The sequence below is a fragment of the Dasypus novemcinctus genome, chromosome 26, assembly GCF_030445035.2.
Source record: "Dasypus novemcinctus isolate mDasNov1 chromosome 26, mDasNov1.1.hap2, whole genome shotgun sequence".
NCBI classification, from domain to species: Eukaryota; Metazoa; Chordata; class Mammalia; order Cingulata; family Dasypodidae; genus Dasypus; species Dasypus novemcinctus.
In genome coordinates, this window is record NC_080698.1 from 37398622 (window position 1) to 37425647 (window position 27026).

Genomic DNA, 27026 nt, shown 5'->3' on the forward strand with positions numbered 1-27026 from the left:
GGAAGGAATGGTTGAAAGAAACGATATACCCAAAGGCTTTCCTTGAGAAGAACTCTTATTTTCCTATAAATTTCGTTACTAATAAAATAAGGGAGAAGAGCAATAAGAAACAAACAAGATTAGGGGAGCCAAAATGGCTTTTAAATGAAATTAGTTTTCTCAGACTTTTCCATGAGGCTTCAGCATCTCTGTAACTGCCAGTTTCTTGGAAATCAGCCTGGTTTTTGGCAATTCAAGAAGCCACTCTGTCTGCCCCATTCATTGTTTATTAAATTAATTGTGCTTAATTTTTTCAGAAGAAAATGAGAACCAGCTGGACAATGAGCTAAGCACTAAATCCCAGAATGATTTGGTCACCTAAGTTCTGGCTCAGTCAGGCTGAGGCTCACCTCATGTGTTCATCTTTGATCATCTACACAAAAAGATCCAATGTTGCAGAAAGCAAGCATCATCCAATGAAATTTTATGCTAAAATTACTCAGTGCAGCTACCCAATGGGACTATATCTGTTAAATTTTATGCTAAAATTACTCAGTGCAGCCACCCAATGGAAGTATATCTGTTTAGCATGATACTTAAAAAAAAAAAAAACCCGAGTAAACTATAGGTTCTTTAAAAACAAGAGAAGAGAAAGGAAAAAAAGGGACAGGAAGGGAAAGGAGAAAGGAAGGAAAGAAGAAAGAAGGAAAGGAAGAAGAAATGATGGGGGGAAGGAGTCAGAGGAAAGGGATTTTGGAGGAAGGGGGAGGAAGGAAAGGGAGAGGAGGAAACAATTTTTCACATTCAGAAAATTTTACTTTTTCTCCCCATGAGGCATCATGGAATAGAGAAGGGCTGTTGCTACTAAAATTAAGAATTGGACTGAGATAAAGAAATTCTGCCATTGAATTTCAAGTTCACTACCTATATTATCTCAAAAAGTCACAGATTTATTGAGCTAAGATTTCTTATTGTAAAAATATGTGAATCAGGATAGGCTAATACTGAAGCAAATTTCCAGCCTTAAAACTGTATGGCTCTTTGATTTTTAAAAAATTTTAATGTCAAATTTAAAACACAAAGAATTAGGATTTAAGACATCAACCATAAGGTTAAGGACTAGAACTAAAAGTTAAATCAATATAGGAGAAATCTATTTTGGGTGAAAAATAGCAATTCTGGGGTACAATTAATTGCTTCATTGCCATTGTCTTCAACATTTTAATAGAAATTGAATAATATATTTTCGTAACTTTAGTGTAAGAATTTTAATAGTTTGAATATATTCATAACTTAGATCTATATAGTTGTTACAAGGCAGGGATCACACATTTAAATGCCATGGGGTGAGATATCAGGATTTGGTATAAGACAAAAGGGAGTTCCAGGAACTTTCGTGCTCAAAAACATGTGCCAATTCTAAAACAGGAAAGCTCTGCTAATCCCTGGAAGTTTTTGCCATATGCTAAAGCAGTCCCAGGTTTGTCAGATCTCCTGTGTTGTTGTTTTTTTTTTCAGAAGGACAGAAATCTGAATTTTAATGTTTAAATTCCTATTGTTTAAGAGACACAAACTAATTGAAGAATTCAGAAAGTTACTGTGCAGGCTGAACAAAATACAACACACCGGCTAGCAGCCCTTAGTCCCCCAATTCTAGGGTTTCTGAAGTTGCTTTCCTTGTATTCACCTACTAGGTGACCTATTATCAGTTGTAAATCTGTGATGACATTCTCCTCGTGGCTTTGTTGAGATGTTTAAAAAATATCCTTCCCTAGAAAATTTAGAATGCCCTGAAACACAAAGGCTATATTGTATTGAGTCTAAACCACTGTGCAAAATGTGGAACTTCTGGAGAATAGATTCTTCCAAAGAGTTCTGATAAGGGACTGGTACCCGACTAGAATCCAGATGCCAGCACACAAGCTGCTCTGGAATTGGAAGGTCTGCTCCGTTGACCCTCTTCTGTCCACTCGAGTGCCCCGAGACTGTGCTGGTGATTTATCACATGAACTCCTGGAGATCTCAAAGAGCTAATTCAATCTCATCCCCTGGGTGGTATTGATGCATTAAGAAGCTACAGCTCTTGGAATAGTTAATGAAAAAAGTGCTAATAGACTCACTGAACATTTAACAGATAATTCGTCATTTATAACCTGATGTTTCTGAATTTTGCCAACTCCTTCCTTATACTGTATGGCATGTTTCTTTTTTATTTTGTTTTAAGAAAGAAGAATGTTAGGGAAGGGAAATGTTCATTTGTTACTTGAAACCTACAGTGATGGATGTGCTATACATCATAAAAGGTCTCTTGTTCCCACTTGTATTTGTCACTGCTCTGAATCATATATCTGTCTAGATCTTTATACCTAATCTAAGATTTATTTACATAATTTATCTAGTCAGTTTTTCTCAAAGACTAAAATTATATTACACTTTTGATTTATGCATTTCTTTACTTTTGTAGACTTTTAGATTTCTACATTTCTCCGAATATAGAAAACACATCTATATTAGCCTAGGGAATATTGAAAGAATGATTTCAATGATGCCACAAATCTTTGCACTGTTCTTGGCTACAAAAGAATTGTACAAGTGATGCCTTTTGAATATATCCATGTCCCGTGCCAAATGGTAATGCACAGTGCTATTACTGATTTTAAAAAGAATGGTATTTTCTTGTGTGTTCTTTTCCAGTGGTCTGCTTATCTAAGACAGATAGTATTGATACCATGCACTGTCATTATTTTAGGAGAGATTTGCAGAAATGCTGTTCTTTCTTTCTCTTTTGGTCATTTTTCTCTGGCTTTATTGTCCAGACCTTACTGTAAGGATAATCAATTAGTAGTCAAATGAGTTATATGAATCTTTTTATGTACTCTATTCAAATGTCACTAAACTCATTGTTGTATGAATAAGACAAGTGAATTATTCCTTTATGCACTTTTAAAACAAGCCCACACCATAAATGGTACTGCTCGTAATCCCTGCCTCTATTCCTCTCTTCCCTATTCCTAGGTAATCAATTTGAAGATGAACTTGTAGATCTATTTTACCTTATACTAGAAATAAGAACTCAGTAGTTATAAGACTGTAATTTTTCTCATAAAGAACTTAAAGAGGGGCAGGTAGTTTTGAAAACAGTATTCTAAAGCCACAATGGTAAGATGTGCTGTCAACCTGCATTTTTAAGAAGATTGTTATGAACTAACACTACCCTTGATCTATATCATTTATGCATGGTATGGAGATATATATGTGAGCCAAACACTAAGATTGCAGAAGTAAATAATTCTCACTTCCTGTCTTCGAGATACTCAGAATTTGGGGATATTTGGAAAGCTAAAGTTCAATGCTCATTATTTAACTCTCAAAATGAATGATCTTTGGCTTGTAACAAAGGACATTCTGATAAACAAAATAGACTTGGGATTGTAGAAGAAATGTGTCATTCTGGACAACAAAGACTTCTGTGTCTTTTTACAATGGACCGTTTGCATAAAAGACCAAAGTGCTTAGTGAACTGGACATCCACAACCCTGTGTAAACATTCCCTTCCAGTCATTGCTTCCTGGTTGGTAATCCTGGCTACATTGAAAGTCCTTTATTTTGAGTGTTAGGAAAAAACTACAAGTGAGTTCCAGGCTTCTGTTCTAGTTGTCTTTTTTTCTAAATTCACTAATAATGACTGAAATTATGCCTTTTAATGGGGACACTGTACCCGTCTAATGTTTGCTACTACTTCTATTGCCACGTCCACCCTGCTCCTGCCACGTCCACCTCTGCTACTACCACTGTTACTGTACTAATTTGACTACTGTTTACCAGGCACATTTACCATGTGCTCTCTACTGTGTTTATCTCTTACTTGCATAAAATGCATTATTTAATTGAAGGGTAGATTGGCAAAGTAGTTTAGAGTGTGGGCTCTGGAGACAAAAACTGCCCAAGTTCATGCTCTGCTTCCCACCCTTTGCTAGGTGTGTAGACTTGGGCAAATTACTTAACATTTCTTTGCCTCAATTTCCCCATCTGTAATATGAAGATAATAGAAATATTTGCCTAAATAAGTCATTATGAGGTTACATCACATGATACATATTAAGAGCTTGGAATACATAGTAAGAATTCAATTATGTTTCTATAATCTCACTCAGTATTTGCTATATTCTATATCACCTATTGATCACCATAACTCTTAAGAACTGGGCATTCTTTTTTAATGTTCATTTTACAAATGAGGAAATGAAGTTCACAGTAACTTCTTAAGTAAAAACTCTGAGCTTTTGGGCTGAAATTCAAACTCTGGTTGAATACTAAATGTGAGGGATGACATGTGGAAGGAAAGGGATAGACCCACACCTAAAATGTTTCTAGAATTCTATACAATAATACAATATCCTCACATTCATTCAATAACTAGGGAAGAGGGGGAGGGCCTGTAAGGAAATTAATGTCAGAATTTTAAAAGTCACAGTGGAGCAGGTGATTGAATGAAGGGGAATTTAAAAAGTTAGTTTTCTTGATGGTAGTTTTAAGGTGGAGTAGAGTGGAACACGAGGTGGTAAATTTGAATAAGCATACAAGGGTCTTCTGGAAAGTAAGATTTTCAGTATTCAGAGTTCTTGAACCTTGGCCAAAATACCACGCCTTCTGAGAAAAACAAACAAGAAACAACCAAAAGCAAATAAAATCCCATTTAGAAAGAAAGAAATCAGACCTGTGGGTATTTGAAGGGGATTGGTGGTTCTGGATCTGTGCACCTTTCTTGGGAAGGAGGTGTATGGCAGTTTGAGATTATTTATGAATCCCCCAAAAAAGATTGTTTACAAACTAATCTATTCCTCTGGATGTGATACCCTCTGATTATGTTAAATTCAGTTGAAGGACCTTGATAGATGACCTGTGAAGATTGCTTTCAGGGCTTTTTTAAAAAAATTTTTTATTTGCCAAGTCAGTAAGACATGACTCATATTGAGTCCCCACCTCCTTGATGGGTCTGATATAAACGGTCACTCACACAGACACATAGGAAGAGAGAGCTCTGTCATTTTGGTCTGGCTACGTAACAGAAAGAAGGCAGCACAGAAGCTAAAGCCCCAGGGAAGATGAACCTTTTACCTGATAGCTTACAGCTGACCTTGGAAGAGAGCCGAGACTGATATTGGAAGTCCTGAGACAAGCCCTATGCAGAAGGAGAGGACTTCACTTAAGCATGAAGCCTGGACAGGAAGAGGAAGCCCAGAGGGAGAAGCAGAGACCAGCCAGAGATTGGTGACCATCTTGTTTCAAAACATGGCAACTGACTTTGGTGAGAAAGCAACCTTGAGTTGGACTTTTTAACGGCCTTGTAACTGTAAGATTTTACCCCAAATAAATACCCTTTATAAGAGCCAACAGATTTCTGGTACTTTGCATTGGCACCCCTTTGGAAGACTAATAAAGGGTGTGAGATGATCTATGAAATGTAGTAAAAGTCAGGAACCCCAGCCAACTTGGTTGTATAGTATCCTTGGTTAAGCATAAATGCTTAGAGGAGGACCTTTTTTTCTTGCACTTTGAAGAATTCTGTAACTTAGTCAGGACTTGGCACCAGCAGCTGTGACAGCCATAGGAGCAGTGATTTCAGCTGGGGCCTCCATTCTTAGGACATACAGGTGGCATGGATAGGGTCCTGTAGCAGTTGTAGTGATGAATAAATGAAGACATGTCTTTACCAGAGAGCATCTGTAGAATATCTACTTGGAAGAGGTTCAGTGGCAGCAATCTGGTCGGAAGAAGCCTTGAATGTATATCTCCAGAGCTGGTGCACTATTCTTACAAGATTGTAAATGACTTAGGTTGATGAAATTGTGGGGGAGCTAACCCCCTTATCCAGGGTGCATGTTGGCACCACAACAACTCTTTTTCTCTCTGTAAAGATGTTAAGCTCTGCCATTGGCGCCAGCAAAGTCAGGATAGAGGCTATTTTGGCAGCAACCTGTTTGATAGATGAACACTGACCAAACCAGGGAGGCAGTACTTCCAAAGTTTTTGTTTAGAACATTCCAAGACACTATTTACATTTCATATTGTAGCAACAACAGTTATTACTACAGTAGTTATAAAGAATCAAAGCTATTTCCTGCTTTTTTAGGGTCCAGGAAATCCTTTTACCTTCCTCTAATTTGGAATACCAGGATGCAAATTAACTGGAAGCTGACAGATCACAAATCATGTATCAGTTTCTTTGTAACATTTACCTGCAGGATTTGTCCTCATTTCTTTCAGATTGGTCAGTCTGGTTCTTTGCATTCATCAGTCATTTCTAGTATATATTTCAGCTACAGTAATGAATTGTACTCTTCAGTGGCAAGAGTTCTATGCTCTATTTTCTTTGGGCACTTTTATTATACAGAGAAGGATTTAAATAAATGCCTGTCGAAAAATTGAACAAATAAGTGATACCATTTTTGTTCAGGAAACGTTATATGGCAGCAAGATCTCTGTTCAAAATTGTAAGAAGCATCATCTCGTCATTATTTCTTTGGTGACCTGTGGGCATGGAATTTAATGAGAATTTATTTCCTTGCCCTGGTAGCTACTGCCTTTGCATAAGATCCTAATTAACCACCATGAGGTGATTTAGGCCTGGGGTGGGGGCAGGGATAACTTATTTTTTTCTGTTTTATGTTCACATTTTAGTTCCTCTTTGCTTAATATTACATTTGCCTCCTAAAAAATTTTAGTATTGAGAAGTCCCTAGTTGTCGATTTTTATTTTCTTAAAATTATGAGAACTTTGGTTTTTTGCTATACTTTGCATGTAAAAATTAAAAATAAAAGCACGACTTGTAAAATTTCCTCTTCTGAGGATCTAAAATTACCTTAAACATTGTATTTCATCATCTTCACAAATTTTAACATTAACTCCTAATTAAACCCTTGCCTGTATCTCAAAGGCAGGAGTAGATTCTCATTGGTTTTCTCCATTAAGCCATATAAAAAGAAAATGCCAAATATTACATATCTTTTTGGTAACAAATACCTTCCCTAAGGTTTAAGAATAATTTTCTTAAGAAAATAGACTTAAAATGTGAACTACTTCCAAGAAAAGACTTAAAAGCAAATTGGGTTTCATTTTCTCAAAGGAGAAAATTTAACAATTATCCTAAAAATGCATGTGCCTTGTTATTTTTAGCCAAGAGTTTGATCATCTCTTCCATTGGTTGATTGTAGAACAGTGTGTCTTTCTTATGAAAAACCTTGCTTTGGTGTTCTATCACAACTGGTACTTTATTTAATTCATATTTTTTGTCATTATTATGTTGTGTTTATCTTGCTCCAAATGTGTCTTTCCCCAACACATGTTCAGTCTATATGGTTCTTTGCATGAAAAGAACCGATCTTCAGTAGATGTCTCAAGCTTCTGTGTTATGGTTATATCAAACAGCAAGTAAAATAATTTGTGAAATAAAATTTAAAAGTTTCTAGAAGTTACAGCAATGGCATGGAAAATATATTAATAGATGATGACTAGTTCTCTCAATACATATTTTTGTTTAGGTACCATATTTTAGTTAAAAAAATTTCCTTCTCTTTTACCTGAAGATTATTACACATCATAAAATATCTTACAAAATTTAATATTAATGCATTAGATGGAGCTACAAGTCTTACTAAGTGCACAGAAAAAATTAAAAATCTTTGGAATTAGATTTGTGTTCAAATCTTGCCTCAATTAGTAGGACTTAGATTTGGGGAACAAGTCACTCTGTCCCTCTTCCATTGTTTCCAAAGACAGGGTTGTTTTGTTTTTGTTTTTTTTAATATTTATTTCTCCTCCCTCCTTCCATTGTCTGCTCTCTCTGTCCATGCATTGTGTGTTCTTCTGTGTCTGCTTGTATTCTCATTTGGTGGCTCTGGGAACCAATCCTGGGACCTTCTGGAGTGGAAGAAGGGTGATCATTCTCTTGTACCACCTCAGCTCTCTTGGTCTGTTGCGTATCTTATTATGTCTTCTTTGTGTCTCTTTTTGTTGCATCATCTTGCTGTACCAGCACTCCTGCACAGACCAACACTCCTGCGTGGGCCGGCTTGCCTTCACCAGGAAGCCCTGGGTATCAAATCCTGGGCCTCCTATATGTAGATGACAGCCCAATTGCTTGAGCCACATCTGCTTCCCAAAACAGGGTTTAAATACAAAGAGCTGATTCAGATGGTGGTTAAAATACTAGCTTCATGTAGAATTCACTAATCATGATGAATATTGAAAGAAAATTGGGTAAGACTTTGTTTTTGCTATCCCAATTTGGTACCTAGAGCTCAGAGCTGAATGCAGAGATTAGCCTAGTGTCCTACATACTAAAGAGAGAAATGAGAAATTAGGGCCAGCATCCTTAGACACTTACTAATGTTGAAAGAAGAAATCCAGTTTTCCTCAACCATCACCCCAGCTGCCCAGTGTATATAAAAGGGAATTGCAAGCAAGAAGGAGGAGAGTAGATCTTTGAAGTGCTGTAGCCTTGTGGAGCATGCAGTGTTTTCATTGAGAGGGAGTTCTCTCCTCAGTGCTTTCCCCTTCTCAAAACCAAGTGAAGGAGGCCAATGTAATCATTTTTATGGTTTGGCATGCCTGAAGGGAGAAGGGGATGTTGTTATGTTCCCTGTTTGCTTAACTATGGCAGCAAGAGGCTCTGGGACGTAATAAGGATGGAAGTTGGAGTAGGACTGGAAAAGTCAGGGCTGAACCAACCAAAGAGCCAGACTAGAAGAGACTGTGATAATTCCAAGATGATAGAAAGCTGTAATTCTAACTAGAGATAGGGAAGGAGGGAGCAGTTTGAATCTATGTTTTAGTGACAGAAATCAACTAGACAGTTACAGAATCTATCCAAAAGGTGATGTTACAGAGGAATGGGGAAGGAAAATTTGACAAAATAGTATTGAAAGCAATCTTTGAAGGGAAAAATGATACATTTCAGGCTAACATTTTATCGAGGTGAGGATCCTTGGTAAACTATTTACAGCTGGATTGGAGCTCTGTGAGGCCTATTTATCTTCTCTCAACTTAGGCTCTTGTGTCCTCTCATTATTTCTTACCATTTATAGGCAGAGAAGTTAGAAGGGAGATTAAAGTCTTGCTTGATATATTTACCACTTGAACCCTGGAAGCACTATCATTGACAAATTCTGTGTGGAGGAAAGTAAGTGTGAGCCTTACCTTGATTTTGAGACTTGCATTGAGCCAAGCTAATTACATTCCCCTATTGTGATATTTACTGTTGCTGCGTTAAATAATGTCTAGTAGTTAATGCCTTAAAACACTCATTTCCTTTGCTCACAATATTGTGGGTTTCTTCCTCCAGAGCAAATATCTTAAAGAGAATTAAGGGGAGAAGTTGCTTGTTTTCTGATTTCAGCTCAGAATGTTGGTTACAACCATGTCACTAAGGCGTCCCCGTATTGAAGGAGAGGAGGCAGAGACCTCATCTCTCAACGGGAGAATGTTCAAGAGTGTGTGGGTGTTTCAAATTTACTACACTGAACTACTTCCCTAGTATGACCAAAATATCTCATTTTTGGCTGAAGTTCCCCTTTCTAAGAATGTAGGGGGAAAAAAGGGGGAAAGAGGCAGAATTGGAAAGTAAGTCTAACTCCTGTGTGAGCTTGGACAAACCATTTTACCTCACTGATTTTTTCCCTCTTACTAAAATTGAAGCAAAAAATGCCCATTTCATTGTGCTTTTGAGAATTTTAATGAAATAATATGTAAACAGGGAAGGGTACATAGTAACTCATCATTTATTGCTATATTTATTGCTAGCAGTGATTATTGAAATTTATATAAAGATGTATATTCCTAAATTCAGACAGGAAAATCGTAAAGCTTTCTACAAAAGCAAATATTCTTATGGCTAGTATATGGATCCAAAGACAAATTCTCACAAAATGAAATGAAGGAAATCTGTATAGTAGAAGTCTTCATTTGTGAGGGTGGAAAACACTGTCAAATTTTTGAAACAATGTGATTTCGAATGGACATTGGCGTAAATAGAAAGCCAGGGGTGCAGAGCTGAGTAGGCTAATATTTTCATGCTAAGCTGTGGAAATCAGGAAATGGGCTACATGGTTATCTGACAAATAGATTCTGAGAAGCAATGGGGAGAGGAAATGGAAATCAACTGAACATTGATGAATGTGGGTAAGAGTATTGTCTGGTGAGGAAGCATCAGGGCTCTTCTATTTAATACACATGATGTGTTTGAAGTGCTCAGATGAAAAGTCATCCTTCATGTTAAGTACAGATCATGTTTTCATGACATTTCTATTTGGTAGTCATATCTCTATGCTATTAAATCACATTGTGATAAAAACTGTTTTGATATGTACTGACTATGAAGTAATTTCATAGACTTTTCTGCCATATAGCAGGATTTCAACAGAATTGGGTAAACAGAATTTTTATGTCCCTAAATAACATGCATATAAATAATTTTAACAGTTGCTATGAATTCAGTGGTCTTATATCAATTACTTTCAATTTTTCATTGCTTTTCTGCTTACTATATTACTACTGTTATTTAAAACATATCACATTTGTATGAGGACCAATAGCAGTGTCAAAATATTGGGAGAATTTGCTCTTTTCAAATTTCAGGGTCTATGTCTGTTTCTGTAGTTGTGCTATTAATAATGCCTTTTTTTTTGGTTGTGTTTATATTTGCATTGACTCTATTGTCCTCTTACAAGTCTTAGATGTAGTGACAGATATATTTCTAATTTATAAATTTCAAGACTTCTTTCATTTCCCTTTTCCCCTCTCCCTCTTAGAAATATCTCAAGAATGCAAACTATTATGTTTACAAGACACTGTGTTTTGATTCTGTGGAAATAAAAAGATAAATTAGATGCAGATTCTGCCCTCTGGTATCTTATATAGTAATTTGGTGTATTAGTCATGACACTTTCAATTTCAGGGAGCTTGAGGCAAAAGAAAACTTAAAGTCTCATAACTAGAAAGGCTATGGAGTAGTTCATAGAATGAAAAAGACATTATAAGATCTGAAAAAGACATTATAAGATCCGGAAAGAATTTATCTTTAAACGGTTCAAAGCAGCAATAGACTTATCTTGTGTCTATTGTGTTTAAGTACCAAAGATGACCCTAAAGATGCTGCCTGACATCTACTCCCTCCTGGGTTCATCCTTGCATTCATTCACTCAGTACTCACTGCACCCCTATGAGTACCCTCTAGTGAGTTCATGCTGGGATACAGAGATGAGAAAGACATTCTAACCAAGAGAGAGAAACAGCTAAACCAAAAAAGAGATGATTAAATTTTCCAGTGGTATTTCCTATTTAGAAAAGTAACGTTGGGCTATGGGCTAGCATTTTAAATAGGATGGTCAAGGAAGGCCTCTCTGAAACAGTGATATTGGACCAGAGTTTTGAATGAAATGTAGTGCTGTGAATATTTGGGTATGAGCCATCCAGGGGAAGAGCATGGCAAGGGCAAAGACCCTAGGAAAGTACAGAGGTTGACAGTGTTCTAGGAACAGCAAGAAAAGTGATAGGGAATCAAGCACTATCTATTAGTTTTGTGTATATTTCAGCCTTTGCAGGCACCACAAAGTACGCAATAGCTAGACTTTGCTCAGTGAAGTGTTCATGGCCATAGTATTTGCCCCTCTTCTTACCCTCCTATTGCATCCTCTGAAAGTGTTTAGTTTGCCCCATGCTGCCAAGGGAGAGTTTCTCATTCAGGAACCACTGGAATCAATATGTTTTAGTTTGGCTGTTCCCCCCCCCCCCCCCCAAGTAGCTAAGCTCTTTAATTCCTTTGAGATAATTATCACTCCCAAACTTAATCATTTCCCCCTCAGCTTCTGATTTATCTCCTTTAATCTTCTTCAGGAGCATTGTTCTCCAAATCTTTATTGCTTTACCATTAAGCCTCATCAATATTTGCTCTGAGCTAAATTCAGTATATTCACATTCTTCTTCTCAGTACCTCTCCCATTTTCCTCAGTGGAAGAAAAGAATCAATGTTATGAAATTAAAAGACTCATAAATTTTGATGTCAAGTTCATGTTTTCTACTGTGATAAATTCTTTCAGATAATTTAGCTACATCTGATGTGAATGCTTCTTGTTTTTAAATTACAACATGCCTGCTTATATTGGTGGTGGTGAGATGGTAACATGCATGTATCATTTATTCTCCTCCTGGATGTGTATCCTAACTTCTCCCATTTACTCTTGTCCATACTGTTGTTTTTTATACTGTACCCAGGATATTTTTTTCTGAAAAACAAATTTGATCACACCCCTGTTCTGTTTAAAGTATTTCTGATGACTTTCCATTCCTTTTTGGAAAAAGGCAAGCTACTTGCTTGGCCTACAAAGCCCTCAAAGATACGGGCCCATGTAACTTGCAGGTGCAACTCTGGCCCATTTCCCCCTCTCTTCACCAGATCCATTGGCCGCCTTTCCCTGCCTTGTATTCTCCATGAATTTTTGCATCTGCAGAGTTTTTGCATCTGCATCTACTATGTTTTCTATCTTCCTTTCCTAACCAGCAACAACTCATCCTCTAGTAGCTCAGCTCAGTGATTACTTCATAGAGTTCCCCTTCCCTCAATAATCAACCTTATCCTCTAAAATATCACCTTTACCTCTCCTTGTTAGCATTTGTCATATTAGCAGTTTTATCTTTATTGGTGTGAATAGTTAATGTCTACTTACCCATATGAATTTAAGCTTTGTGGTAATGTGTATAATTTCTGTATTTGCTTATCATTGTATTCACATGGATTAGTCCAGGACTAGGCATATTAAATATTTGTGCTGTGAAGGAAAATAAATAAATGAGAATGAGTGCATGAATGAAAATAAATTAAGATGAATTTCCATACCAGATTTGCTCAATAGAACTTTCTGCCATGAAGGAAATATATTATATCTGCATTGTCCAGTATAGTAGCTACTAGCCACATTTGGCTATTGAGTGCTTGAAATGTGGTTAGTGCAACTGAGGAACTAAGCTTAAATTTAAATTTAATGGCTACATTTGACTAGTAGAGAGCATATTGAAAAGAAAGATAAGGATATAGTACCATATACAGTTTCTGGTTCCTGTAAAACATCACACACACATTTTGGATAAATTTCAGAAATTTTATTTCAATATAAATGTGTTCACTTGCCTTAGTTAAATCATGCTCAAATTAGATCATTCAAAACTATTAAGCTGACTAAAGTTGTCTTTAGATAAGCATAATAAATATGACCACAATTCAGTTGAATTAAACAAGGAAAGAACTCCTTTCAAGGTCATCAAGCCACAGTATTCTAAATCCAAATGTTGCACTAAAACTTTACAGTGTGTTCATTTTTTTATTTCATACGTGTGCTCTAGTGAGAGGTAGCTGGACACCGTTTTACCAATAGCTCTCTTTCAACATTATATCTATATCTACATATCTATATCTATATCTATATTACTGGAGAAGTTGTGAACTTTCAAAACAGTTATGCATAATGTGCAGAATTCCCATAAAATGTGCCTTTGCCAACACCATGCTTGTTTGTGGAACACTCGTTATAGGTTATGAGAGAACATTATCAGACTATTACCACTAACAATGGTCTATAGTGTACCTTTGGCATATTTTTTCCCACCTCCCTCCTTTCCCCCTCTGCCCCCCGTTATTAGCACAATACCCTCTTTGACAATGATGCAAGAATATTACAATATTGATATTAGCTATAGTCCATAAGTTATATTGATTGTATTTTTCCCATGCATCACTATATTCTTATCACCTTGTGATAGTGACATACATTTATTCTAGTTCATAGGAGAACACTATCGTATTTGCACTGTTAACCACAATCCTCATCTACCTCCAGGTTCGCTGTGTTATTCAGTCCCTAGGTTATTCTCTAGCACTCTTTCAGTTGACATTTAGAACCCTAGAATACCCCTTTCAGCCACAATCCTATTTATAAACCAGCCATGTTAGTTATACTTGCTATAATGTGTTACCATCAACTTTATCCTTTTCCACACTTTTACAGTCAAGCTCACTGAAAATTCTACATACATTAAGCATCAGTGCACCTTCTCAGCACTCATCATATCTCCTAGTAACCTATACTCTAGGTTTTAACTGTGTTTATTTTTTGCATTTAGTTCATTTAGAGCCGATACAATATTCTTTTGTGTCTGGCTTATTTCACTCATATTGTCTTCAAGGTTCATCTATGTTATCATGTGTGTCCCAATTTCATTTCTTATTATAGTGGCATAGTATTCCATCATATGTTTATATCACATTTTTAAAATCCATTCATTGGTTGATGAACACTTGGGTTGTTTTCATCTTTTGGTAACTGTGAATAATGCTCAATGAACAATGGTGTGCAAATGTCTGTTTGCACTGTGGGGTTCTCAGAAGGAGAAGAGAGAGAGAAAGAGGCAGAGAATATTCAAATAAAAGTAATGGCTGAAACTTTACCATATCTAATGAAAAATGACTACACATCTAACATATTCAACATTAATTCCAAACAGGATAAACCTAAATAGACTCTCACCATGCCAAGTTATAATTAAACTGTCAAATGCCAAAGATAGAAAAGCCACAAGAGAAAAACATCATATCATGTACAAGGGAACCTCAGTAAGATTAAGTGCTGCTTGTTCAATGTGAACCATGGAGACAAGAAGGCAGGGGGATGACATATTTGAGGTGCTGAAAGCAAGAAAAAAAAAAAAAGCCAAACAAAAAACAAAAACTCTGTATCTGGCAACATAGTCTTGGAAAAATGAGGGAGAAGTTAAGACATTTCCAAATAAACAAAAGCTAAGAGAGTTCATTACTAATATACTGGCCCTATAAGAGATGCTAAAGAGATTTCTGTAGATTGAAAGGAAAGGACAAGAGAAAGTAGATTGAAGCCACATAAAGAAATGAAGCTATCTGGTCGGGTAATGGCATGGGGTAATGCCATGGGTAAATATAAACACCAGAACTGTTTTTTATTTTTGGTTTGTGACTCCACTTTTTACTTCCTACAGGATCCAAATGGATAAAATATATTGATAAATCAGTGGCTTGGCACTTATCAGGTTTTAGTGTCCTAGGTTGCATAAGCAAATACCATGTAAAGGGATGACTTAAACAATGAGCGTTTATTAGTTCATGGTTTTGAGGCCAGGGGAAAAGTCCAAATCAAGGTATCATCAATGTGATGCTTTCTTCCCAAAGACTGTGGTAGTCTAGTGTTGGCAGGTGGCGATACTTGGTCCTTAGCTTGTCACTTGCCAAGAGGCATTGCCAAATGCCTTGCTCTCTCCCTTATCTTCCAAGTGCTTTTGATGTTCAGGTTTGGCTGCTCCCTCTGTATTTTTCTCTCTGTCTGAATTTCATTCTCTTATTAAGGACTTGGATAATAGGCTTAAGACCTATTTTCATTGAGATGGACCGTACCTTAACTGAAGGAACCTCATCAAAAAGGTCCTACTTAAAATGGATTCATACCCACAGTATCGGATTAACTTTAAGAACAAGTTTTTTCCTGGTATACACATAGCTCCAAACAACCACAATGTACAAAGGTGTAATTTGTGACAAGAGCTGCATAAAGATGGGGGAATAAAAGTTTATAGGAACATAGTTTGTGTATATTCTTGAAGGTGGTATCAAAGCAAAGGGGGTTGTTGTAGAGTTAGGATGTTAAATTTAAGCCCCATAGTAACAAAGAAAATATCAGAGAGTATGCAAGCTCATAGAGACAGAAAACGAGAGTATAGGTTGCCAGGTATGAAGAGCAGGGTAATGAGGAGTTAATGCACATTGGGTATAAGGTTTGTTTGCAGAGATGGAAGATTTTTAGTAATGGAAGGTGGTGATAGTACTGCACTCTTTTTACTGTGATTAATTCCTTTGAATAGTATGCTTGGGAGTGGTTGAAATGGGAAAGTTTATATTATATATTTTTTCCCATGATTTTAAAAAAGCAGTTTGCTAAGCATTTTATATATTATCTTATTTAATACTTAAAGCCTTAGTTTTCCTTTTTAACACATGAAAAGATTGGGAATTTGAAAATTTAAGAAAGTAGTTCATCTAGTAATCAGAGGACATGGGGTTAAAGATTTTTGAACTCTAAAGTCTAAATCACTTGTTAATATCACTTAAACGTTTTTAAAAAACATAATTATATACTCATTACTCTTTCTTTTAGAATATATTTTCCTACCAATCTTAAGTCTGTTTTATTCACCACTACATATAATGTACATAATATACGATATTTATACATCATAGATAAATAAAATATATTGAATGAATCTTCTTCAGTTTTTGAGGCTAGGGTTGTTAAAACATTATGATTGTTATATCCTTCCTTCACAGACAGTTTTGGGGGATTGGGTATGGTAGAAGGGCAGAGTTTAGCCTGCTTGGAAGAAAGTTGGTGTTTTATAAAGTTGGTTTATAATTAATGGAATCCAGTGATTCCACCATCCTTGACTATGACATTGACATAAGAACCAATAACAAGAAGAGCTTAAGTCCCTCAGAGAACTTCATGAATGGAAGGGTTATTGTACACTGATCTGGAAAGGATTTCCATGTCAACATAGCATGGAGGTTAAGAGTATGGACTCTGGGCCAGTTATCAGGGTTCAAATACATTTTCTTCCACTTCTTAGCTGTAAACTAGTAAAAGTGACTTAATTGTCTCTCTACCCATGTTATCTCATCTGAAAATTGGAGATTATAACAGTATCTCCTTTGTTACTTTTCCAGTTGAATGAATTATTATAAAGTGTTTAAAACAGTGCCTCCCACCTTGTAGGTGCTATATAGTGTTTGTTACTCACATACTCAATCCATCAAGTCATTTATAATGTACACTAAATGCTTACTGATCTTAAATGTTATTGTATAGTTTTTTGGAAATTGAAGGATATTATTTGATCAATGTTAAGGTTTTCCCAGTCCTACAATTAAATGGTAATGTCTATAATGTGGAATTTTAAAGGAATTATAGGGACTTTTATATTTATAAAGCAAAATAAAGAACCGGGGGTTAGTAACTACTGCACAGATTGTATAAACCAAAGTTTAATGGTCTATATCTATATATACACATAACATTAATATCCTAATTTGCCTGTCAGAACAAGAACATGGCATTGAATCTTGTGTAATTTCTTATTCTTTGTTCTGCCACATTTGTTTTCAAATATTACTTTTATCCTTTTCAGTACAACAAAATTGCTTGTCTTTCAAACCAAAATCACTATATTTTGATGTACTTCTCTTACCTTATACTGGAAAAATTATTTTCAAAAGGACTTAAAGTTCTTTTATGTATTTGAATGTTGTTTTTATATTAGGATTTCAAAGAAAATAAGTATATTATTATTGCTAAATGTTATATCAATTTATACTTCCCTCTTCTTATTTGTCCACTTCTTTCTGTCGTCTTTGTCATGACATCTGGAATTGACACAGGAAAGGGAATTAACACCATAATCCATAAAGTAAGTCATGACACATTCATTTCTTACATGGGGGACATATTTCACTTTGCTTTTTTAACTTCTGTCTTTTCTGTAGAGGGTTTTGTAGTTACAGTTTACAGGTTTTATGATTATGCACATAAAAATTAAGTTTCTGTCCATTTGTTTTATTTCTTTAGGCAGAGGTGCATCATGTGTTGGGAGGAAATGTAGGGTTGCTCCAGTCTTCCTCAATTCATGATTGAAAGTCTTTTTGCAATGCTCTGTAGAAGTAAAAAACTCTTCAAAAGATAATACTTGGGAAGCAGATGTGGCTCAACCAATTGGGCTCCTGTCTACCACATGGGAGGGCCTGGGTTCGTGTCCCAGAGCCTCCTTGTGAAGGCAAGGTGGCCCACGCCCATGGAGAGTTGACAGCCTATACCTGCAGAGAGTTGGCACAGCAATGTGATGCAACAAAGGGAGACAAGCAGAGACAGAAGAACACACAGTGAATGGATAGAGAGAGCAGACAGAGAGCAAGCAGCAAGGGGTGGGGTAAATAAATAAATCTTAAAAAAAAAAAGATAATACTTTATCCATCTGCCCTTTGGAAATTAGGCCAGGAATAAATTAAAATCACAAAGATATCCAAAACAGATTTACTTTACCTCCTTTTATGCATTTGACCACTGTCTTCAGTGGTTTTAACCTTTCTAGACATTGCCTTATGGTTTTCCTTATGGTCCATAGCAGATCCCATTGAAATCATTTACTAAATATTACATTTCTTCCCACAATCTTTTCTGTGCTAAGTGGTCACTGATTTGGAAACTGTCGTGTTTAGAAAATACCGTGATGCCATGAGTTAATTTCTTCCCTGTTATGAGATCTTGCATGAGATCCCAGGGGGCCTTTCAATGTGTCATGGTACTGCAAGCTATTCGTTAGTTCCTTTCAAGGTAATGACCCATGACCAAGAGAATCTTGTTGCAACATATGGTGACACCTGTCACTGAGTTTCATGATTGGCATAAAATTAACCTGTTTTCCTCTTTGATTTGTTGCTTTCTGCAATATCTATAAAAAGGATGAGAGATCCTCCGAATACTCTTATTTCTCATGCTCAGGTATTAGTGTTCTTGTGGGAATATGTATATACAAATGCTTCCAAAATACCAATATTCACAGTTATGCCTAATATCTAAGAAAAATATATTAATAATGGTTGTGTTGGCCTTTAGATCCTTAGTAATTCAGCAGTTACTTTTAAGAAGGGCAGAGAAGAAAAATACCCAATGACTTCTCTGTGGCTTTTTTACTTCAAAAAAATGGTAATTTTTTTTTGATGGAGGGATTTCTCAGTGGAAAAAGTATCTCATTCCTTATAATACTGTTGGTTTTCTGATCTCTTTACATATCTTCAGCTTCATAAAATGTTATTTTAATTGAGGGTTATTTTATTTAACTGGTTTCTTTTCCTTTGCATATTTTAAAGTTTCCTAGATTCTGCAAGTTTTAATATTCAAATGTAATAAAAGAAATGAACTTAGTAGTCTGTTTTTCTCTCTACATGGTGATTTTCTGATTATTTTCTGCTCAGATCTGGACTAGTTGCTTTGAATTTTACTGCAATCAATTTTTCCTGGCCTTTCTCAAATGACCTTTATTATTCAGTGAATTTCTTTTGAAAGAATAACATTAGTCCTGTCCATGGACTTGGAAATTGATGGTTTCTGTTCTCAGTACATGGAAGAGTTGGGCTGATTAAAGGAGTGGAGCACAAACTATGGGGGCTGGGGAAGATAGTACTAAGAAACTTGGGAGATAATATAGGGATTAGGAATTTAAAGACTACTTACACTTATTAACACATTTTTGAGACCTTTGAAGAGTAATTTTTGCCAGGACTCAGCATTTCATTTTTACAGCATCTATTAATGTTTATCGTCTTTACTTTGGCAAACATTTTTTTCCATACTGGATATAAAAACAACACAAAAATATGGATCAATTTTTTAAAATTGTACAGTATTGTTTTTTTTTAACTGCTGATTATGGTTATGTTGGTGTAGGTTAGGCTTCCATTGGTCAAAAATAGAAACAAAAGGAAAAAGACTAAAAAGAGAGCTATACGGATACTATATTTTAGAGCAACAGCCTTTCAGTATTCATCTTCTATCTTTGATAAATCAGGACCAACATGAAATTTAAAATAAAGCATATTTAAAAATCTTCTGGTAGAATAAATATTTATTTTAATGCCAGTGATGCTGCTGGCAATTTTGTACAGAAAGAATGAAAGATTTTGCTGGAGTTATAAGAGAATGTGGTGCTGAAATGGGTGATATCTAAACCAGTTCTAATAAAATATGTTAAGAAAATTAAACATCAGAATTCTTTAAATATTCTAGAAAATTATTTTATTAACAGCAAACAGGTTCTACAATAATTCAGATAAGAATTAAAATACTGAAGCATTTTTTGTTAATGGTAAAGCCGAATTCAAAACTACTTTTGGTACTCTTCATTTGAGCAGGATCTGGAAAATACGACTTGAATCTGTTTAGAAGAAGACATTCAAGAGTACACAAGAGTCAAGAATCGAGGGGTTTCACCACTCATAAACAATCACCTTGACTACAGTCAAATCAATCACTTTTTCTATGTGAAGGAGTCAGTAAAGGATAGAAACATGAAGTAGGAGGAATGCAGATGTGGCTCCGTCTACCATATGGAAGGTTCAGGGTTCAATCCCCAGGGCCTCCTGACCCATGTGGTAAGCTGGCCCATGTGCAGTGCTGCCATGTGCAAGGAGTGCCATGCCATGCAGGGGCACCTCCCATGTAGGGCTGCCCTCACGTAGGGCTGCCCAATGTGCAAGGAATGTGCCCCGCAAGGATAACCACCCCATGTGAAAAAAGCACAGCCCGCCCAGGAGTGAAATTGCAGACATGGAGAGCTGACGCAGCAAGATAACGCAACGACAAAAAAGAGACACAGTTTCCCAGTGCTGCTGGATAATGCAGGCAGATGCAGAAGAACACACAGCGAATGGACACAGAGAACAGACAACGGGGAAGGGGAGAGAAATAAATAAAAAATAAATCTAAAAAAAAAAAAAAAAGATGAATTTGGAGAGAGTTTTGTTTTTTGGTTAGGTGGTTGGTTTTATAAATACTCTTCTCTTATGGATAGTAGAATGGAAATAATCTCTCTTTCATGGAAAGCAAGGGGTTAAGTAAGTATCCCATTCAAAACACACACATACACACACACAATCTATCAAACAATTGGCAAGAGCTTTATTCACACCATGTTTGTAAATTAATATGATTTAATATATCTCTTTATTTTCTGCAAATGAAAAGTATTATCTTATATAACCCAGTAGTCTTCAGTCTAAGTGACTTTGTCCTCTTTTCCTCCCCACCCCCAAGGACATCTGGAAATAACTTTGAGACTTTTTTTTTAAACAAATCAATGTTATTGATGCACATTAATAAAGCATAAATCTATCCAAAGTATATAATTACTGGTATTCAGTATAATCAAATAGTTGTGCATTCATCATTTTAATCATTTTTAGAGCATTATCATTATTCCAGTAATACAATAATAATAATAACAAATGAAACAAAACTCATCACCTCTCAGTCTCTCTCTGCTTCCCCTGCTGTACATTAGCTGCTATTCTGGTTTCTTTTTAGTATATTTGTATTTATATTTTGTAAAAACAGTCTTATATGCAATAGCATCCGTATTTGTATTTTACATGAGGTTTCACTATGTTATACAGTCCCAAGGTACATTTTTTTGGCTCTTCTAGTAATATACTTGTTCTTAGACTTTCCCTTTCAACTACTATCATACCCATATAATAGCTCTACTAATGAAAAACACCACGATGTGCTCTCAACATTTCCATTCATTTCCAAAGATTTACAAACATTTTAACCAGTTCTGTTCAGATTAACCCTCAGCTTTCCATTGTCTAAACTCATTCTATTTTCTAGTTACCTATATTCTAATTATTAACTCCCTGAGTTTACAAAATATATTAAGTTCATAATAACACAGTCATACTGTATTTGTCCTTTCATGTCAGGTTTGCTTCACTCAAACCTGTTCTCCAGGTTCATCCATGTTGTCATATGATTCATTACTTAGTTTTATAATCAATTCATTACATCACTGCATAATCCATCGTGATTATACACCACAATTAGTTTATCCATCATTGGTTGAGGGACACCTGGGTTGTTTCCAAATTTTGGCTATCATGAATAACACTGCTATGAACATTGCTGGGTAGATATCTATTCGTGTCACTGCTATCAGTTCTGGATATATACCTGGTAAGGGTATTGCTGAATCACATGGCAAGTCAATATTCAACTTCCTTAGGAACTGCCAAACAGTCCTCCACAGCAGCTGTACAATTCTACAGTCCCACCAACAATGAATAAGTTTTCCTCTCTTACCACATCCTCTCCAATATTTACAGTTTCCTGGCTTTTTAATAGTAGTCGGTCTAATAGGTGTGAAATGATATCTCATTGTAGCTTTAATTTGCATTTCCCATATTGCCAGTGAAGTTGGACTTTTTTTTTATGTTTCTTTGCCATTTGTATTTCTTCTTTGGACAATTGTCTTTTGCCCATTTTTTGACTGGGCAGTGTCTTGTTGAGCTGTATAATCTCTTTACATATCATGGATATTAAACCCTCATTGGATATGTGATTGCCAAATATTTGCTCCCGTGGAGTCAGGTGACTTTTTATCCTTTTAACAGTCTTTTGAGGTACAAAAGTGCTTAATTTTGAGGATGTCTCATTTATCTATTTTTCCTTCCATTGTTCGTGATTTGGGTGTAAGGTTTAAGAAACTACCACCTATCACAAGACCTTGACGGTGTTTTCCTACATTTTTGCCTAGGAGTTTTATAGTCCTGGCTTTTATATTTAGGTCTTTGATCCATCTTTTTATTAGTCAGTCAAAGGGGTGCTGATACAAGATACCAGAAGCCTCTTGGCTTATGAAGGATATTTATTTAGGGTAGGAGCTTGCAGATACTAAGCCATAAAACATAGGTTACTTCCCTCACCAAAGTCTATTTCCCCATGTTGGAACACGATGGCTGCCAGTGTCTGCCAGGGTTCAAGCTTTCTGGGTTCCTCTCTTCCCGGGGGCTTGCGTCTCTTTCCTCTGTGTGCAGGGACTCAATGCCCTAATGATGTGGCCCAATCAAAGCCCTAATCATAATTTAATCATGCCCAAATACAGACCAGTTTACAAACATAATCCAGTATCTATTTTTGGAATTCATAACTATATCAAACTGCTACACTCCACCATCTGATTTCCAAAAAGACATTGCAATATCCAAGAAAACCTTAAATCAATAACAATGAAAGTACTAAATCATAATATAATCAATTTAAAGAAATACAGTTTGTCTTGGGGCAAAGTCCTGCCTGGATGTAGACCTCTGAAATTACAAAAAAAAAAAAAAAAATTATCTGCTTCCAATACACAAATAGACAAAGAAAGGATAAACATTTTCATTACAATAAGGAGAAATTGAGAGGGAAACATGAGTCAAGGATCCTCTCCAGTTCAGTAAACCTGCAGGGCATCTTCCATTCAATTTCAAAGTCTGAAAGGCATTCTTAAGAAGATGGTTTCTTGTTCTTGTTTCCTTATGGGAACTCACCCTTTCCACAGGCTTGCCCAAGGGTCATTTTCATGGTTCCACCCTCATCAGGCATCCAGGTGTTGACCAAGCTCCAGATCTCACCCTCCAAAAGCATTGGGGTGATTGCCACACCCTACCCAATCTTTGGGTTAGAGTCTTAACTCCCGTAGTATAGTGATGTGAAGACAAAATTCCCTCTAACCTTCGGGATACATGCTTAACCTTCTCAGAGCAATGAGTTGACCACCTGGCCTTCCATAACCTTTGGAATACAGGCTCAACCCTCTCAGATCAACGGGTTGACCACTTGGCCTTCCCTAACCCATGGGAGACAAGTCTAACCCTCTCAGACCTATGGTTCTGAACTTAACTGCCTTAATCCTTCAGGAATGTTCTCCACCCTCTTTGAACCCTGGGGTGGCAAAACTCTCCCAGAACATCTGGTGGAAATATCCACCCTCCTTAACTGCTGGTGCAAACTCACCCTCTCTGTACACATGGGTGGGATTCCTCTCTTGGCCCAAGGTGATGCCTTAAGTCCAGAGCTCAGCTTCCATGGTTTGGATCTTAAAGTTGTTTCTTCTTCAATCTCTCCTTTCCATGTCCTTTTTAGTCCAAGCTGACAGTGGTTTTGTTCATACAACTCTCTCAAAAACCTTGTTGGTTGAGCATGCAAGAAGCAGGGGTCTGAGCCAGCAGACAGTTAAGAATTTCCACAAGTCTATCCTAGATACCTGCATCTTCAATCCTGATTTACAATTTCCAAGTTTAATTAAATCCTCCAGTAGGGCACTTTCATCTGGGAGCTTAATTTCCAGAGGCTTGGAACTTCCAGAATGAGTTTCTGTTTTCTTTGTGCCCGATTGTTCAGTTCTCAGCATATCTCTCTTGTCTAGCATTTTGCTATAAGCTACAAGCAGAAGCCAAGCTGCATTCTCTGGGTTTATGTTGGAAATTTTTTCAGCTAAATGCCCAGGCTCACCATTTTCAAATTCTGCCTCCCATAAAACACCAGGAGTTAATCTTGTTAAGTTCTCTGAAACTTTAAAACATGGATCCCCTTTCTTCCAGTTTCCAATAGTAGTTTCATCATTTACTTCTAAAGCATCATAAAAAGTCTCTTTAGCATCCATATTGCTATCAACAGTCTCTTTAAGGCACTGTAGGCCTTTTCTTCCAAGCATCTCACAGTTCCTCCAAAAAATACCCTTACCCATTTATAAAACCATTCCAGCATTTTGGTGATTGCAAAATCACCTCCCCACTCCTTGGTACCAAAGTCTGTATTAGTCAGCCAAAGGGGTGCTGATGCAAAATAACAGAAACCTGTTAGCTTTTATAAAGGGTATTTATTTGGGGTAGGAGTTTACAGATAACAGGCCATAAAGCATAGGTTGCTTCCCTCACCAAAGTCTATTTCCATGTGTTGGAGCAAGAGGCTGCCGACGTCTGCCAGGGTTCAAGCTTCCTGGGTTTCTCTCTTCCCAGGGCTTGCTTCTCTTTCCTCTTTATGCTTACTTCCCAGTGCTCCAGCTTAAAACTTTGGCATCATACTCCAACATCAAAACTCCAACATTAAAAACCTTCCAACTCTGTTTTTTGCCATGCCTTTTATTTGAGTCCCTGTCCACCAAGGTGCAGGGACTCAGTGTCCAACTGATGTGGCCCAATCAAAGCCCTAATCATAATTTAATCACACCCAGGTACAGACTAGTTTACAAACATAATCCAATATCTATTTTTGGAATTCAAAACTATATCAACCTGCTACAAATTTGAATTAATTTTTGTTTAAGGTGTGAGCTAGGGGTCCTCTCTTTCTTTTGGATATGACTATCCAGTTCTTCTAACACCATTTGTTGAATGGATTGTTCTGGCCCAGCTGGGTGGCCTTGACAGCCTTGTCAAAAATCATTTGCCCATAGATGTAAGGGTCTGAGTTCTTGATTCAGTTCCATTGGTCAATCTACATGCCTTTATGCCAGTACCATACTGTTTTTACTACTGTAGCTAAGTAGTATGCTTTAAAGTCAGAAAGTGGGAGTCCTCCAACTTTGTTCCTTTTAAGACATTTTTGACTATTTAGGGCCCCTTACCCTTCCAAATAAGTTTGATAATTGGCTTTTCCATTTCTGCAAAAAAAGGCTGTTGTGATTTTTTACTGGGATTGCTTTGAAACTGTAGATCAGTTTGTGTAGAATTGACATCTTAAAGATATTTAGTCTTCTGGCCCATGGACATGGAATGTCCTTCCATTTATTTAAGTCTTCTTTGGTTTCTATAGCTATGTTTTGTAGTTTTCTTAATACAGGTCCTTTATATCCTTGGTTAAGTTTATTTCTAAATATTTGACTTTTTAGTCACTATTATAAATTGATTTTTTTCTGATTTCCTCCTTGGATTGCACATCAGTAGTGTATAAAAATGCTATTGATTTTTGAGTATTAATCTTGTATCCTGCCACTTTTCTGAACTAGTCTGTTAGTTCTAATAGCTTTGTTGTGGATTTTTTTCTGCCTAAAACTTCTAACGTAATATTGAATAACAGTGTTGAAAGTGGAGGTCCTTGTCTTTTTTTCTGATCTCAGTGGGAAAGGTTTATCTTTCACTGTTGAGTACAATGCTAGCTGTAGATTTTTCATATGTGCTCTTTACCATAGTGAGAAAGTTTTCTTCTTTTCCTGTCTTTTAGAGTATTTTTATCAAGAAAGCATGCTGCATTTTGTCAAATGCCTTTTATGCATCAATCAAGAAGGGTCCATGTGATTTATCTTCAGTTTATCAATGTGGTTTATTACACTAATTGATTTTCTTGTGTTGAACCAGCCTTTCATATGTGGACTAAAAACCACTTGATCGTGCCCTTGGAATTGGTTTGCAAGGATTTTGTTGAGGATTTTTGCCTCTATATTCAATAAGGATATTGGTCTGTAATATTCTTTTTTGTGTGTGTGATATCTTAATCTGGTTTTGGTATCAGGGTGATGTTAGTGTCATAGGCTGAAATAGTGTTCTTTACTGTTCAGGTTTTTGGAAGAGCTTGAACAAGTTTGGTATTAGATATCTTTGAATGATTGGTAGAATTCACAGGATAAGCCATCTGGTCCTGGGCTTTCATCTTTGGGAGGTTTTTAATGACCGTTTCAATCTCTTCACTCTTGATTAGTTTGTTAAGGTCTTCTAACTCTTCTAGGGTCACTGTAGGTGGTTCATGTGTTTTTAGGAATTCATCCATCTTGTCTTTATTGTCTAGATTTTTGTCATACAGTTATTCATAATATCCTCTCCTGATGTCTTTTATTTCCGTAAGGTGAGATATACTGTGCCCTACCTCAGTTTTGATTTTGTTTATCTGCGTCTTCTCTGTTTTTTTCTTTGTCAGTCTAGCTAAGTGTTTGTTGATTTTGTTGATCTTAAAGATCCAACTTCTGGCTTTGTTGGTTCTCTATATTATTTTGTTCACAGTATCATCTGTTTCTGCTCTGCTCTTTACTATTTCTTTCCTTCAGCTTGGTTTGGTCTTAGTTTTGATAGTTCTTCCTAATGTGTAGTTAGATCTTCAATTTAGCCCTTTTTTTTTAATGTAAGCATTAAATTTCCCTGTCAGCACTGCCTTTGTGGTGTCCCATAGATATGTTGTGTTCCCATTTTCATTCATCTCAAGATATATACTGAATTCTCTTGTAATTTCTTCTCTGTTCCACTGATTATAATAGTATGTTGTTTAGTCTCCATATATATATATGAATTTTCTCTTTTCCCATCCATTACTGGTTTTCAGTTTCATTCTATCAGAGAAAGTGTTTTGTATAATTTCAATCTTTTTCAATTTATTTATACTGGTCTTATGTCCCAT

At 36.3% G+C, this 27026-nt stretch overlaps 1 protein-coding gene across 21 annotated transcripts in view; it reads left to right on the top strand.

Annotated features, from left to right (window-relative positions):
- The window catches only part of CHL1 (cell adhesion molecule L1 like), a 221934-nt gene that overhangs the window by 56464 nt on the left and 138444 nt on the right, over positions 1-27026 (top strand). Inside the window, exon 1 of one of the 21 annotated variants that reach the window (XM_071212162.1) lies at positions 5212-5287. The exons of the other annotated variants lie outside the window; for them this stretch is intronic. The gene's annotated coding sequence lies outside the window, so the exon portion shown is untranslated. Of the gene's footprint in view, positions 1-5211; positions 5288-27026 lie in introns of those variants that run through there. 21 annotated transcript variants of the gene reach the window in all.